The sequence below is a fragment of the Hyla sarda genome, chromosome 8, assembly GCF_029499605.1.
Source record: "Hyla sarda isolate aHylSar1 chromosome 8, aHylSar1.hap1, whole genome shotgun sequence".
Lineage (NCBI taxonomy): Eukaryota > Metazoa > Chordata > Amphibia > Anura > Hylidae > Hyla > Hyla sarda.
This window is the reverse complement of record NC_079196.1, coordinates 221,193,679-221,207,608: the sequence shown is the minus strand read 5'-3', so window position 1 is coordinate 221,207,608 and position 13,930 is coordinate 221,193,679. Positions and strand designations below refer to the sequence as shown.

At 44.4% G+C, this 13,930-nt stretch overlaps 1 long non-coding RNA gene across 1 annotated transcript in view; it reads right to left on the bottom strand.

Moving 5' to 3' along the window:
• LOC130283765 (uncharacterized) overlaps positions 1-10,834 on the bottom strand; it is a 110,716-nt gene extending 99,882 nt beyond the window's left edge. The window contains exon 1 of the long non-coding RNA XR_008846838.1: positions 10,606-10,834. This is a non-coding gene — a long non-coding RNA (uncharacterized LOC130283765). The remainder of the gene's footprint in view (positions 1-10,605) is intronic.
• Between the last annotated feature and the right edge of the window lie 3,096 nt (positions 10,835-13,930).

Below are 13,930 nucleotides of genomic sequence, written 5' to 3'. Positions count from 1 at the left end.
CCATATAGGTAGGAATAGTGCTTTGGGGCAAGCTCAGATCTGCATTTTTCCCTACCAAGACATGACAGAATCCAAGGCTATACATATTTTCCTGTGCTACTAGTGTCAAAAGGACGCCATGTCAGCACTGGTGGACAAAGTGCAAGGACTAACCCAGTTTGTCAAGGACTTAGTTAAGAGATTATGTCATCAGGAGAAGTTTTCCCTTTGCCCTAATGCACATGTATTGTGTTCAATGGATAATCTGTTTGCTGCTTTGGGTCTTTTGTACAACATATAATAATTCAACTTGGTACCATGATGATCCCACGGGATTAGAGACAGGATTTTAAGAACAGACGCCTGTATTACTACTGTGGGGAGGCAGATAAATTCCAAAAGGCCCATTCCAAGCCTCCAATGCCAGAGGAGCCCTCAGCATCAAGGTGGTCATAGTGGAGACCACTTGGTCCCCAAGTATTTCCTAAGTCTTTTACCAAGGTGTTGCTTCCTATGAATGTTACCTTTTTGGTATTTGTTTGATCTTTCTCAAATTTTATGGATTCTCAGTTTGCTAGTTTATTGGAGACACCCAGGTTAAAATTGTCCACCCTACACCTCTTATTTAACATTTCACCTCGAAGGTTCAGTTGCATGTTGGGTCTGTTCATACCAAATCTTGCTTGTTGTTCATCTTTAATAAATTATCTTCTGAGGTGCCATATTGTCTCAGGAGACCCTTTCCCCCAAAAACCGTTGACCTTGGGTCTTCTTCTCCAGGAAGTTTACCTCCACATAGAGGAATTATGATATTATAAACAGGAAGCTCTCTTCAAAAATGGATGTTTGAAGAGAGGCACCACTTCTTAGAGGGAGCTCCACACAAGGTTGCTATTCTCACTGAACACAAAAACCTAACTTTCTTGAAATCTGGCAAGCATTTGAATATCCAACATGTGCGATGGGTCTCTTGTGAGGGCACTGGACTGATCAACTACTGAGGAAGAAACATTTAAAATGGGCAACTGCTGCAGTGAGACGCTCTTGATTGTGGATTTACCTCTTCATCAGTATTTCTGTGCCTGACTATCTTCTGACCTCCTGACCTTCTGGCTATTTTGTACGTTGCCTTTTCCAGTTGATATTGTACCACACTGCTGTCTAGATTTGTATAGCATTGCCTGTTTCCTGACATTGCATTTGCCTTCTGATTTTGTACCATGAATAGCTTTGGGCTCAGATACATGAAGGGAGCACCAGCTGCAGACCAGACAAAGAGCTACAAATTGTTGCCAGGTCTTTGCTACGCTCTTGCCAAGTGGGATGCCAAGTGCAATTCAGAATGGAGGGGGAGTACTTGTCATACTATACAATATCATATACAGCTGTCCTGTAATGTGTATGATGCATTTGGTTGGACATCAGCTGTTCTTTTTATATGTGGTGCCTGCAATGACCTGGCAACAAAGGCCATTGTGAATTTTACCAATGATTGTATAGCTATGTTTTAGACATTGAATTTTTATAAAGTTTTTTTTATATATTGACTTGGTAGTACATTGATTACATTATAGATAGTGTAGGGAACAGCTCACACGGTGGGATTGGCAATGACAGTATTCACACAGGCAGCGGGTTTCAAACTTCCAAGAGGATGTTTATTTCAATGATTTTTGGCACAAGGCACAGTGCAAACAAAACAACAAAACCTAAGCCTGTCCGCCTCTAATTAAACATCAGGATACCTCACTATCCTACTGTAGGCCTAATGTCTGGCCCCAAGCAAAATCACAAATTGTCCATGGAGGAAGGTTCAGACCTTGGAGGTTTAAGCTGCAGTTCTGGCTGTGAGTGCTCCTCATCTCAGTCTCTCCTCCAGCTCCCAAACCACAACAGTCCTTTGTTTTAAGGCTTCATCCCCAGCAATCAAGACAGGAAGCCTCACCTGAGAACACCTTGGAGAAAGGAAAACCCGTAGTCGACTAGGGGTGTGGACTGGTGCACTCCCACTTCCAACCTGTCCTCCAGTCCAGGAACTCTAGCCAATGTAACTTAAACAAAAGTGCCATAGCAGACTATGCTCTACTAAAGCAGCATAAAACCTTCTGGGTTTTCTCTACCGTGCCTTGCTCAGGAAACCAGATGAGATATACACCCCATCCACCACTTTCCCATACACTTTACCACATCCCCCCCCCCCCCCCCTCTTTTTCAGACCAGAGGTCTGGGGATTTTTAGTGACCATACAGTACACCCTGGACAATGCATCCGCATTCCCTTGTAATTTTCCCGGTCTATGTTCCACTTATTTATTTACTTTATTTTGTTTCTTCCAGGCCAGAGGAGCATGGTCTGTAACCACACAAATTCTCTACCCAGCAGATAATATTTCAGGAACTCCAATGCCCACTTGATGGCGAGACACTCTCTTTCTACTATGGCATCATTTTTCTCTATTCAGGTACATTACTGGGTGTTCTTCTCAATTTACCACTTGTGACAGGACTGCTCCCAAACCTGTATCAGATGCATCCGTTTGGACCAGAATCTGTTTGCTGAAATCTGGGGAAATGAGCACTGGCTGTTTACACAGGGAAGACTTTAGTCTCTAAAAAGCACTAACCGATAGTAGCACGAACCGATAGTAGTACCCACCGGTTATGCCAAGGAAGGCCTTCATCTGTTCAATCTTTAATGGTCTGGGTCAGTTCTGTATCACCTCAATCTTATTGATCTGGGGTTTAACCAGCCACTACCAATAATATAACCCAGATATTTAGCTTCCTCCAGACTCTAGGGTTTATGGTTACGCCTGCTTCACCTATGGAGTCTAACACAGCCTGTACCTTACAGAGGTGACTTTTCCAGTCAGACGAAAAAAAAAAATTACCACATCGTCCAGGTAAGCAGCGAAATAAATACAATGTGGTCTCAAGATTAGATCCATCAGCCTCTGAAATGTAGCAGGGGCCCCATGTAACTCAAATGGCATCAAAACATACAGGAACATGCCTTCTGGAGTGGAGAATGCAGTCTTCTCTTTAGCCTCCTCAAATAACGGTATCTGCCAATAACCCTTTGTAAGGTCAAGTGCTCTGATGTACCTTGCCCTCCCAAGCCTCTCAGTCAGTTCATCTACCCGGGGCATGGGGTATGCATCAAATTTTGAGACCTCATTTAATTTTCTGAAGTCATTACAGAATCTCCAGGTCCCATTGGGCTTTGGGATTAGGACAATGGGACTTCACCATTCACTAGTAGACTCCTCAATGACACCTAATTCAAGCATGTGACCTCAGAGGATACTGCCTCCCTATGTGCTTTTGGTATCGTGTATGGCTTCAGGTTTACTTTACTGTGAGGCTCAGTTTTAATATGGTGTTTTATATGGTGGGTATGGCCCGGTAGGTCAGAAAATTTGCCTCTGTTTTCCTGCAGGAATTCCCTCACCTCCTGCTTCTGGTGCACTGACAGTGTCTCACCTATTGTCACTGGGGGAACTGGTTGTACCACATCTTTAACCTCAGTCTGGGTGGCCACCAATGCCTCGCAATCTTTCCATGGCTTGATCGGGTTTATGTGGTAAACCTGGAAGGGTTTTCTCTGGTTTGGTTGATGGACCTTGTAGTTCACCTCACTCACTTTTTTTACAACCTCATCGGACCCTGCCACTTTGCTAGAATCTTACTTTCAATGGTGGGCACTAAAACCAGGACCCTGTCCCCAGAATCTGGCAGGTCTGTTATGAATTTTTCTCTGGGCTACCTATGCTTTTTGCAGATGCTCTTTGATTATAGGCATCACGGTCGCTTTCCAGTCCTGCATCTGGGCCCTATGTTCAATAACACTTTTATATGGGATGACCTCGGTCTCCCAGGTTTCTTTAGCAACATCTAACAAACCCCTTGGATGCCGGCCATAGACTAACTCAAAGGGCAAAAACATTGTAGACACCTCCCTGATAGAGAACATGAGGTAGGGTAATAGACAGTCCCCATCCCGGCCATCTCTTTCTACTACTCTTTTTAGCATATGTTTTAGGGTTTGTTAAACCTCTCTACTAACCCGTCCGTTTGAGGGTGGTACACTGTGGTACGGATGTGAGTGATTTTAAACAGCTTGCTTAGTTCTTTCATAACCTTTGACATAAAGGGCATACCCTGGTCAGTAAGGATTTCTTTAGGGATCCCTGTGCGAGAGAACATGTAAAACAACTCCCTAGCGATACTTTTGGAGGCCATGTTTCTTAAGGGTACCGCCTCCGGGTAGCATAATCCAATACAACCAATATGTGTTGGTGTCCCCTAGCAGATTTGACAATGGGCCCCACCAGATCCATGGCAATTATCTCAAAGGGTACTTCAATGATGGGAAGTGGCACTAAGGGGCTATGTAAGTGTGGTGTTGGGGCACTTAATGGGCATGTGGGGCATGACCCACAGTACCTTTTCACTTCTTCATACACCCCAGACCAGAAAAACCTTTGGAGGATCCTCTCTTGTGTTTTGTTAGCCCCCAAATGCCCCCCAAACACATGGTTATGAGCTATGTCCAGTACCACGGGTCAGTATGGTTTTGGCACCAGAAGCTGTTCCACAATTTCATTGTTAACTTTGGAGATCTGATACACGAGATCCCCATTCATGGAAAAATGTGGACATTTCTGGTCAGCTTCTTGTTCCTGTAGTACACCATTTACTACAGAGTGAGGTCTCTCATTTGCTCAGTCCCAAAGTTACCCTGAGACACTTTTAGATCTAAGACCTGTTGGCCAGGTAGGGACGTTTCTTCTTCTTCCCCAGCTAACACCTGCAAGGGAAAAAGGTAATCACTACACATTTCAGGTGGACCCACATTTCCATTATGGCCCTCATTGGTACCATTGTTTCCAATGGTTGTCTCACATGCCCCATTATTAACAGAGATAGGTACAGATTCTGACGGAGTTTCTTCCCCAGCTGCAGAAGTACTTCCCCTTTTCCACAACTCCCAGAACAATGGGAAATCATGGCCCAATAGAACTGCATACATAAGTCATTTTACGACCCTGACTTCGTAGGTCACAGTTCCAGAAGGAGTAACCAACTTAACAGGGGCCACAGGATAAGCTACAATATCTCCGTGGATGCATAGTACTCTTATGTGTTTGTTCGGCATATAGTCCCTAGCCACAAGGCTGGCCCGAACCAAAGATACCAGGCTACCCGAATCCAAAAAGGGCCTTCACGGAGCAGTCATTTATCTTTACCATACATACATGGAGCTCAGTCTCTGACCCTAGAGCGACTGCACATGCAGGTTCTGCAAATAGCGATTGTTGCCAGTTAGCATCACACACAATGGGCTCTGGTGAAAGAGGGCAATAGGCAGCTTTGTGTCCCCATTCATGGCACCTCCATCACTGGGGGATCCTTGGCCTCTTTAGCATGGAGTCCTTTCTAGGACTGGGGGACCCCTGGGGTTCAGGATCCTTTTTTTGCCCTTGCCCAAACTCTAGAGCCCTGCTCTCCCTCACACTTTTCCACACACCTCCAGATGGAACTCTCTTACCCACAGATGTTATGGGTCTGATGGTCCTGGAAGGTGTTGGTGCTGCAGGGGCATCACGGAGGTAGTTGTGGTGGCCCGATACCGTATTGCCTACATTACCTAGTGTAGAGGTCCCCAAAGTCAGAGTACCTACGTTCAGGTAGGGTCCCTCAGGTGGGACAGCCCCTAGTTGCCTCTTTGCTATGCTAATTCTTTAAATGCTAGAACCTGTATATATGTAATAATAGTGTATAGCTAATATAATGTGTAGTACTTACCTTGTTTAGCATCGCATGACCTTCGGTCATGTGACCATGTTAATCCTCTCTATGGTATGTTGGAGGACCTTTGGTGGTCCCTGGGTGACATGTTACCCACAGTTCTTTGTGATGGTGATTGACACAAGTAATGGACTAATTAGCACTAGTCCAGCCCCTTCCCATATAAGGGAGCTGTAGCCAATAATCGCTCTCTTGGGTTGCTGCTCTCGTGGATGCCGGACTAGCAGGACAGATCCACGCAACTTTCAAAGACACGCGCTAGGCCTCAAAACCTACGGGCCTCAGCTGAACTAAAACGTGAGTTCTAATCTACCCCCGCTAGAATAGTGGACCGAAACTAATTCCCCTAAATCCGGTGGAACAGCGCACAATACCTAAAGACTCAAATTGCTAAAGTCCCAACTTTTGTCAATCTCCAGCTAACGCAGTGTTATGTACAGAGACTGTTGCATTTGTGAAGCTTGCAGAAAATCTTCAGTAAAGGTTAAACTTGTTTCAAGAAAGATTCCGGTTGTGAACATTCAATTCTTATCTACCTCCCTATCACTCTTGGGACGGGTGGCGGTAGGAAAAGCTATATTGAGGAGCCCCCCACCCTGGCGTCACGAATAGAAAGGGTTAACAAGCACCCTTTAGTAACCGCACAGCTGCACTCCCCTACACTATTCCCCCAAAGCTATCACATAGCCCTTGGTCACTATGAACCTTTCCACCATGTTGCGAGCTGCTCATCAGTCTGGGGGTCACCTTGTCCAACCCATTGTTGTAGCTCCGCCGGGATGGTCCGGAAGTAATGGTGCACCACGATCTTTTCCATGTTCTGGGCTGGTGTAGAGAATTCTGGTTCCAGCCACTTTTGTACCAGATGATTAAGATAATACATCTGTGACAGGGCAGGTTTGTCCATGGTGTAGCTCCAACTGTGGACTCTCCTGGCACGAACAGCTGGCGTAACAACCAGGTGAGCAAGGATCTCCATTTTAAATTTAGCATAGTCCTGGACAGCCAGCTCCCTAAGATATAGTCGGCCTTTTGTGGTTCACCTGTCAGAAAGGGCGCAATCACTTCTGCCCACTCTGCAACTGGCAGTCTCTTTCTCTCCACCACTCTCTTCAATAGTAGGCCTCGACGTCGTCATCGGGTGTCATTTTTTTTAAAACCCGCTAAACGGCCCTCCTCACATTAACAGTCTCAGGTGGCTTCTCTCCACTCATGAGGTCTGAACCACAACAGTCACTCTGAGAACAGCAGTCTGCTATATTAACAAGCGATTTGTTTCCTGTTGTTGTGCCGTGGTCTGCTCACGTCTCAGGGTAGCCTGCATCAGCTGCTTTATCACCTCTTCCATTGTGCTGGATGGACCTTGCAATGCAGCAGCAGCTTTCACCCAGTACATATGCTTCTGGCCCTTTAAATGTCCACAAAATTCAAATGCTGTGTTTTGTCATGCCGTGGCCCCTAGCAACAGGTTGCCCGCATCCTCCACCAATTGTAGGGAACAGCTCACACGGTGGGGTCGCTAATGACAGTATTCACACAGACAGTGGGTTTCAAATGTCCAAGAGGAGGTATATTTAAATGATTGTACAAAGCACAGTGCAAACAAAACAACAAAACCTAAGCCTGTCCGGCTCAATCTAAACATCAGGAAACCGCACTATCCTACTGTAGGCCTAATGTGTGGCTCCAAGCAAACTCACAAATTGTCCATAAAGGAAGGCTCAGACCTGGTAGGTTTAACCCCTTAAGGACTCAGCCCATTTTGGCCTTAAGGACTCAGACAATTTAATTTTTTCCTCCTCGCCTTCTAAAAATCATAACTCTTTTATATTTTCATCCACAGACTAGTATGAGGGCTTATTTTTTGCGTGACCAGTTGTCCTTTGTAATGACATAACTCATTATATCATAAAATGTATGGCGCAACCAAAAAACACAATTTTTGTGGGGAAATTAAAACGAAAAACGCAATTTTGCTAATTTTGGAAGGTTTTGTTTTCACGTCGTACAATTTATGGTAAAAATTACATGTGTTCTTTATTCTTAGGGTCAATACGATTAAAATGATACCCATTATTATATACTTTTATATTATTGTTGCGCTTAAAAAAAATCACAAACTTTTTAACCAAATTAGTACGTTTATAATCCCTTTATTTTGATGACCTCTAACTTTTTTATTTTTCCGTATAAGTGGCGGTATGGGGGCTCATTTGTTGCGCCATGATCTGTACTTTTTTTTGATACCACATTTGCATATAAAAAACTTTTAATACACTTTTTATAATTTTTTTTTTAAATAAAATGTATTAAAAAAGTAGGAATTTTGGACTTTTTTAATTTTTTTTCGTTCACGCCGTTCACCGTACGGGATCATTAACATTTTATTTTAATAGTTCGGACATTTACGCACGCGGCGATACCAAATTTGTCTATAAAAAATGTTTTTTACGCTTTTTGGGGGTAAAATAGGAAAAAACGGACGTTTTACTTTTTTATTGGGGGAGGGGATTTTTCACTTTTTTTTTACTTTTACATTTTTTTACATTTTTTTTTACACTTGAATAGTCCCCATAGGGGACTATTCATAGCAATACCATGATTGCTAATACTGATCTGTTCTATGTATAGGACATAGAACAGATCAGTATTATCGGTCATCTCCTGCTCTGGTCTGCTCGATCACAGACCAGAGCAGGAGACGCCGGGAGACGCACGGAGGAAGGAGAGGGGACCTCCGTGCGGCGTTATGAATGATCGGATCCCCGCAGCAGCGCTGCGGGCGATCCGATCGTTCATTTAAATCGCGAACTCCCGCAGATGTCGGGATCTGTATTGATCCCGGCACCTGAGGGGTTAATGGCGGACGCCCGCGAGATCGCGGTCGTCGGCCATTGCCGGCGGGTCCCTGGCTGCGATCAGCAGCCGGGATCAGCCGCGCATGACACGGCATCGCTCCGATGCCCGCGGTTATGCTTAGGATGTAAATGTACGTCCTGGTGCGTTAAGTACCACGTCACCAGGACGTACATTTACGTCCTGCGTCCTTAAGGGGTTAAAGGGGTATTCCAGGCCAAAACTTTTTTTTATATATATCAACTGGCTCCGGAAAGTTAAACAGATTTGTAAATTACTTCTATTTAAAAATCTCAATTCTTCCAATAGTTATTAGCTTCTGAAGTTGAGTTGTTGTTTTCTGTCTAACTGCTCTCTGATTACTCACGTCCCGGGAGCTGTGCAGTTCCTATGGGGATATTCTCCCATCATGCACAGCTCCCGGGATGTGACATCATCATTGAGCAGTTAGACAGAAAACTTAAGAAGCTAATAACTATTGGAAGGATTAAGATTTTTTAATAGAAGTAATATACAAATCTGTTTAACTTTCCGCAGTCAGTTGATATATATAAAAAAAGGTTTTGCCTGGAATACCCCTTTAAGCTGCAGTGCTGGCTGTGACTGCCTCTTATCTCAGTCTCTCCTCCAGCTCCCAAATCCCAACCGTCCTTTGTTTTAAAGGGGTACTCCACTGGAAAACATTTTTTTTTTAAATCAACTGGTGCCAGAAAGTTAAACAGATTTGTAAATTACTTCTATTAAAAAATCTTAATCCTTCTAGTACTTAGACTTAGATGCTGTATAATTCACAGGAAGTTCTTTTCTTTTTAAATTTCATCTCTGCTGACACCTCTGTCCATTTTAGGAAATGTCCAGAGTAGGAGCAAATCCCCATAGAAAACCAATCCTTCTCTGGACAGTTCCTAAAATGGACAGAGGTGTCAGCAGAGAGCACTGTGGTCAGGCAGAAAGAAAATTCAAAAAGAAAATAAATTCCTGTGGATCATAACAGCAGCTGATAAGTACTTGAAGGATTAAGATTTTTTAATAGAAGTAATTTACAAATCTGATTAACTTTCTTGCACCAGTTGATTTAAAAAATGTTTTCCAGTGGAGTACCCCTTTTAAGGCTTCCTCCCCAGCAATCAACACAGAAAGCCTCACCTGAGAACACCTTGGAGAAGGGAAAATCCATAGTGGTTTCGGGGTGTGGACTAGAGCACTACCCCTTCCAACCTGTCCTCCAGTCCAGGAAATCCAGCCCATGTAACTTAAAGGAGTACTACGGTGGTCAACGTGTTTTTCCGTTTTTGACTTACCCTATTTGTTTTGTTTCATTTCTATTCTTGTTGTTTAGGCTACTCTATTTCCGTTCTTTGTTGTCTTTTTATCCCCCACTCTGTTTTCCTATCTTTGCTTCTAGTTCCTGTTTTTGCTGTGCCGAAAACTACAAATCCCAGCATGCCCCTTTTTTTGTTTTTGTTTGTTTGTTCCTTCCTTTTCCCACCCTACTATTTTCCCGGGTCAGCCCCCTTATACACAGCACACTAATATAATCAGGACTGGTTGGGATACACTGGCATACACACACACGGGACTACAACTCCCAGCATGTGTCATTCAGGAGTCTTCAGTCTATGGTATAACACCAGCATGCTGCCTCTGTAGTCTCCTGGGGGTTGTAGTTCACCACACCTCTATACGGCATACACCAGTGTTTCTCAACCAAGGTGCCTCCAGGTGTTGCAAAACTACTACTACCAGCATGCCCAAAGGCTGTCAGGGCATGCTGGGAGTAGTAGTTTTGCAACAGCTGGAGGCACACTGGTTTGTAAAGACTAGTATACACACACATAACAGGGACTACAACTCCCAGCATGTGTCATTCAGGAGTCCCCCCCCCCCCCCTTCACACATAGAAATCATCCCCAGTCCGAGATTTATTCCCCTGCAGTCTATACATCCCCAGTCTGTGCACCTTGTTATCTCCTCCTTCAGGTAACACTCTTATCTTCTCTGTCTTCTTTCAGTGCAGACCTGCGTCCTCAGAAGACAGAGCAGGGGGAGGGGAGATGAGGAGCTGTGTATGTCCTCTCTCTCTCCCTGCTCTAGCTTCTTTCTCTCAAGCAGACCTGCGTCCTCTGGGAGGGGGATATGAGGGGGCGTGGCTTCTTTCTCTCATGCAGACCTGCGACCTCCTGGAGGGGGAGATGAGGGGGCGTGGCTTCTTTCTCTCATGCAGACCTGCATCCTCCGGGAGGGGGATATGATGGGGCGTGGCTTCTTTCTCTCATGCAGACCTGCGACCTCCTGGAGGGGGAGATGAGGGGGCGTGGCTTCTTTCTCTCATGCAGACCTGCGTCCTCCGGGAGGGGGATATGATGGGGCGTGGCTTCTTTCTCTCATGCAGACCTGCGTCCTCCGGGAGGGGGAGATGAGGGGGCGTGGCTTCTTTCTCTCATGCAGACCTGCGTCCTCCGGGAGGGGGATATGATGGGGCGTGGCTTCTTTCTCTCATGCAGACCTGCGTCCTCCGGGAGGGGGAGATGAGTGGGCGTGGCTTTTTTTTCTCATGCAGACCTGCGTCCTCCGGGAGGGGGAGATGAGTGGGCGTGGCTTCTTTCTCTCATGCAGACCTGCGTCCTCCGGGAGGGGGAGATGAGGGGGCGTGGCTTTTTCTCTCATGCAGACCTGCGTCCTCCGGGAGGGGGAGATGAGGGGGCGTGGCTTCTTTCTCTCATGCAGACCTCCGTCCTCCAGGGTCTGAAAGAACAGAGAAAAAAAAAGCCCTGACGCATTGTCCACAGCCTAATCCTAACATGGCCGATGCTGTGGACGACAGTGAGTGATCAAACACAGAACTACAGAACTTCCTGGCCCACAAACAGGTAAGAAAAAAAGACACATGCTACACAAACATATAATACATGTCAATTGCAAAAAACATGAACATTAAAAGAAGATGCAATATAGCCAAAAATCTTAACCACCGGAGTACCCCTTAAAACAAAAGAGCCCTAGCAGACTACACTCTGCTAAAGCAGCATATCACCTTCTAGATTTCCTCTACTGTTCCTGGCTGAGGAAACCATGTGAGATTTACACCCCATCCACCACTTTACCATAATAGATATAGTCTCATCAGTGTATATCAATGTTAACATGGGTGATGTTACTACTTATACACTATACAATATATTGATTTTACAGCATATGGTGGTATCAGTACTACATAGCATTGTTACCTGGGCAATTTATGGAACAGTATTTATGCAATATTCAGTATAACAAGACACTCTATGAGGACTGTGAATTTATGGAAAGGTCTACCTCAGGAACTGGTCACAGCAGGAACAATTAACAGCTTTAAAACAGGGTTAGATACATTCCTGGAACAAAATAACATTAATGCTTAAGTAGAATTATAAAACTACATCCCTTTCCCTTATCCCCTTACACCCTTCACTTCAATTCCCTGGTTGGACTTGATGGACGTATGTCTTTTTTCAACCATACTAACTATGTAACTATGGTCACTTACACCCTGCATGACAGCATATCATATGGTCGGGGGCCATAACAGAGAGCACAATCCAATAGGGATGTCCCTGCTAATGGTGACATTACATAGACCACAGTGTTTCCCATCAAAAAGGCATAATGGTAAAAGCAACCGGCCAAAATCATAAAGTGGAAGAAAGGTTGGTGCAACTTTTAAAGAGGTATTCCAGATTATAGAAATGTATCCCCTATCCACAGGATAGGTGATATATGTCTGATCATGGGGTGGGGGTGGGGGTGAGATCGCTGGTACCCCTATGAACTTTAAAATGAGGCCTGGTTCTCCCTGCTGATCACTCTGGTCCAAACCTTTCGAGACAAACCGGTCTCTGCATTGATGGCCCAGTCAGTCAATCAACAGTTGCACAAAATGTTCACACTAAGGTGATGTGTCCTCAGCACAAGCTTCATATACTGCACTTTATACCTGCTCTGAGCTGGATTTCCACACGGGCACCTATTGGTTAATTCAGCATGATCAAACACTGGCGGGAGCTTACATAAGACCTGCATATGAAAGTAAACGCCTCCTTTGTGTTTCATTTACCAGTATGAACAAGATTTTCTCTTAAAACAGAGCATTTCCATCAAAGGGGTGCTCCACTAGAAAACAGTTTTTTTTGTTTTGTTTTTTTGTTTATCAACTGGTGCCAGAAAGTTAAACAGATTTGTAAATTACTTCTATTAAAAAATCTTAATTCTTCCAGTACTTATTAGCTGATGTATGCTCCACAGGAAGTTCTTTTCTTTTTTGAATTTCCTTTCTGTCTGACCACAGTGCTCTCTGCAGACACCTCTGTCCATTTTAGGAACTGTCCAGAGTAGGAGCAAATCCTCATAGCAAACCTATCCTGCTCTGGACAGTTCCTGACATGGACAGAGGTGTCAGCAGAGAGCGCTGTGGTCAGACAGAAAGGAAATTCAAAAAGAAAAGAACTTCCTCTGGAGCATACAGCAGCTGATAAGTACTGGAAGGATTAACCCCTTAACAACAATGGATGTAAATGTACGTCATGGTGCCGTGGAACTTAACGCGCCATGACGTACATTTACGCTCCGCCATGACCGCAAGCACCGGAACAGTGTTCGCGTCATGCGTGGCAGGTCCCGGCTGCTGTCAGCAGCCAGGGACCCGCCTGCAATGGCTGACATACAGATCACGGCATCTGCGGCAGTGCAGTACTTTAAATGGATGATCGGATCACCTGCAGCGCTGCCGCATGGATCTGATCATCTGTAATGGCGGACAGAGGTCCCCTCACCTGCCTCCATCCATCTCCAGGGGTCTTCTGCTCTGGTCTGGGATCGAGCAGACCAGAGCAGAAGAACACCAATAACACTGATCAGTGCTATGCCATAGGCATAGCACTGAACAGTATTAGCAATCAAATGATTGCTATAAATAGTCCCCTATGGGGACTATTAAAGTGTAAAGAAAAAGTAATTTTTTTTAAATAAAAGGTAAAAAAAATGTGAAAAATCCCCTCCCCCAATAAAAACGTAAATCATCCATTTTTCCCATTTTACCCCCAAAAAAGCATAAAAAATGTATTAATAAACATATTTGGTATCGCCATGTCCTTAAAGTTTGAATTATCACAATATATTGTTAATTATCCTGTACGGTGAACGGGTAAACGTAATAAAATTAAAAAAAGTCCAAAATTGCATAATTTCTGTCACATTTTATTCCCAAAAATTTTTATAAAAATTTACAAAAAGTTAAACCTAAGAAAAAGTGG